A 3474-nucleotide genomic window follows, 5' to 3' on the forward strand; every position below is an offset into this window, starting at 1 on the left:
TATTGTGCTGGTTACCTTAAAACTGGGTCTTATTAGAATCTGTTATCATTGTCTAAATATTAATGTGTCTTCCTTTCTTGGTAGGTCAAGTTGAAAAAGATGAAATAACTTCAGAGTTGTACAGTAAGATTTGTCTTGATCAATAAGTACTTTTTACTATAGGTTTTCTGTCATTTTGAAATGTCAATCAGGACTCTATAAATGATGTAGATACAACACATTACAAAAATTAAAACTTACCATTTGCTCTTGTTGTATGCCTTCAAGTGTTACCTATACCTACCTATGATTATCCTAAGGCAAACCTATCAAAAGATTTTCCTGGCTAGATTTGTTCAAAAGAGGTTTGTCATTGTCTTCCTCTGAGGCTGAGATGATATGACTTGCCCAAGATTGCCCAGTGAGTTTTATGGCTGAGTGGGAATTTGAACACTGGTCTCCAGAGTTGTAGTCCAGTGCTGGAACCTTATCTTGAGTTATTATTCATCAGTTTTGATAACTGGTATTCCCATATGGAGTCTGTTTTTTTTAATTAAATTGATAAATTGTTCTGAGAAAATTTGGCTCAATTCAGTTTTTCTAAATCTAGATTTGGAGGCTCTAGATTTTAAAAAAGTTTGAAATGCCTTCAAAATGTCAAGATCAATTTTTGGAACTTCATCAAATAATAATATATATATATTAAGATCAAGTTGAAGAGTCTTCAGTCTGAATCTCACTAAAGAAGGCAGGATAAAAAAAACCAAATGATTAATTGATTGATTATCCTCACATAAACGTGTTTCAATTAAATTCTCACAGCTATCAATTTTTTTTTAAAAAAAAGGCTATCAAAGATGAGGCAGCCAAACATTTGTCTCCATGGACAACCATTTATCTAAAGAAGATATTTCTTCATTTAATTTTTTTAAATGTTTTTTTAAATGTTCCAAATTAATCTGTGTGCAGAATGATTTTTATTGTAATTTTTTCCTGACAAAAATACAGTCGGTGTAAATATATCTTTAAAAATAAAATTCAGTACTTTCTCATTCAGGTTGACCTAAGCTTATTTGGTAACTCACGTCACCTTGCAAGGTATGCTAAGTTTAAATACAAACATGAGTTTGAATCCTAACTAGTGGATTTATCTAATTTCACTGTTAGGAAAGCTTTCATGCTGTTCCAAATGCAGTCCCTTTAATCTGATATTATTGACAGGCAATGCCAAAATATTCCATTTGTTTCTTGATTTTGCTCATATGGGGAATCTGCTTCAAAAAGCATACGCCATATATTTATTCGGAAGCTTGATTTGTTAACCTTGTGAATACTGAAAGCTTAGGCTTTCCACATCGATAATTGTAGCAAAATTAAGAAAAAAGTTGGGAAAGTGCTTTGTTACCTGATGAGTCACCTACTAATACTGGCGATTACTTGCATTTTGTGCTGTGCATGCCAATCATTTAGAGAATGAGACTCCTGGGGTCTTATTCCTATTGTGCCCATATTGTTGTGTTTCTTGCTACTACATTTGCTTCCCTTACTCAACCAAATTCCCCACTGTAGGGAAACGAAGGAGTTAAAAAGAGATGAACACTGAAAACTGAGGCCAACATTGATTTGATATATTGGATTAAAGGAAATCAGAAATGGATTTGTGCAGATTGCATCTTCTATACAATTGACTTCCATTTGTGACCAATTCTGAATTGTTTTTCTCAACTGTCTCTGTGTACCAATCGCTTCTCAGCCTGTTGGCCAAGATCAAATGTAGTATCTATTCTTATCAGTTTAATATCTGATATGTTCTCTATTGGAGAACAATATATTAAATGAGTTTTGATAGTGGTCTTTTAGCTCAGTCAAATATCTATTGGTTTTTAACTGGTTTTGCCTCTGGAGTACAATATGTTTTTGAACCCAGTACAAATTTTAAACATTTTATTATTGTGATACTGTTATGTTAATTTAACCTGCTTATGATTGTTGGTTATATATTATGTCCTGTCTTTTTGCTTTTGCTTATGTATGTGTTATGATTTAATTTTGTTGTAAGCCTCCCCGAGTCCTATCTAACTCCGCAGCCTGGCCTTCGTCCTCGAGGCCAAGTCTCCAGGCTGCCTGGCCATGTTCCAGAAGCTTTCTCTCCTGACAGTAAACCCACACCTATGGCAGGCATCCTCAGAGGTTGTGAGGTCTGTTGGAAGCTAGGTAAGTGTGGTTTATATATCTGAGGAAAGTCCAGGGTGGGAGAAAGAGCTCTTGTCTCTTTGAGGCTAGTGTGAATGTTGCAATTAGCCAGCTTGATTAGCATTTATGAGTTATTGCGACCCTGGAGAGGAATAGGTGTAGTAGTCTTCAGGACAGACCCCTCAACCTTAAGGTCCTGCTTCTGAATGCCAGATCCGTCAATGGTAAGACAGCTATCATCCAGGATTTGATCCTGGATGAGGGGGCGGATCTGGCATGTATTACCGAGACATGGTTGGATGAACCGGGTGGGGTGAATCTCACCCAGCTGTGTCCACCGGGTTTCGGGGTCCATCAGCAGGCCAGGGTTGAGGGGCAGGGAGGAGGAGTTGCGGTGATCTTCCGGCAGTCCATCGCCCTGATCAGATGCACCGTTCCACAATCTATGAGGTTTGAATGTGTCCTGCTGAAGGTGGGAGCCCGAGACAGCTTGGGGATTCTGTTGGTGTACCGTCCACCCCGCGACCCAGCAGTCTCCCTGTCTGAGCTAGCAGAAGTGGTCTCTAATGCGGCCTTGGTCTCCCAACAACTCATAGTTTTGGGAGACTTTAACATCCATGCCGAGACCACATTAACAGGTGCAGCTCAGGATTTCATGGTTGCCATGACGACCATGGGGCTGACTCAAGTTATATCTAGGCCCACACATCAGGCGGGACACACGTTGGACCTTGTCTTCATTGTGGACGGTGGGACAGTCAGAGTGGAAGAACAAAACATCCTTCCATTGTCATGGTCTGACCATCATCTGATCTGTTTAAGTTTCGCCGTGTCTTCTAACCTCCGCAGGGGTGGTGGACCCATTAAGATGGTCCGCCCCAGGAGGCTGATGGATCCAGATGGACTCCTGAGGTCTCTTGGGGATCTTCCTGTTCTGGAGACTGGCGATCCTGTCGATGTCCTGGCTGATCGCTATAATAGTGAGCTGGCTAGGGCACTTGACACGATTGCTCCCGAACGTCCCCTCTCGCTGTGTAGAGTCACGTCAACCCCTTGGTTCACTGAGGAGCTGGCCGTGATGAAGCGTACGAGGAGGGGACTAGAGTGCATCTGGAGAAAATCTCAGGATGTGTCCGACCAAGCACGGGCTAAAGCCGCTATTAAGGCTTACTCCGTGGCTCTGCGAGCAGCCAGGAAAGCTTTCACGACTGCCCGCATAGCGTCTGCAGCCAATAGGCCATCGGAGTTGTTCCGAGTTGTTGGGGAGCTCCTGCGGCCTCCTGAGGCCCAGGAGCTTCCCGA

The 3474-nt window shown here is 41.4% G+C and overlaps 1 pseudogene; it reads left to right on the forward strand.

Moving 5' to 3' along the window:
• The first annotated feature begins 1720 nt into the window (after positions 1–1720).
• LOC134299044 (U2 spliceosomal RNA) lies at positions 1721–1838 on the forward strand (annotated as a pseudogene).
• The last annotated feature ends 1636 nt before the right edge of the window (positions 1839–3474 follow it).

Source organism: Anolis carolinensis, chromosome 4 (genome assembly GCF_035594765.1).
Source record: "Anolis carolinensis isolate JA03-04 chromosome 4, rAnoCar3.1.pri, whole genome shotgun sequence".
Classification (NCBI taxonomy): Eukaryota; Metazoa; Chordata; class Lepidosauria; order Squamata; family Dactyloidae; genus Anolis; species Anolis carolinensis.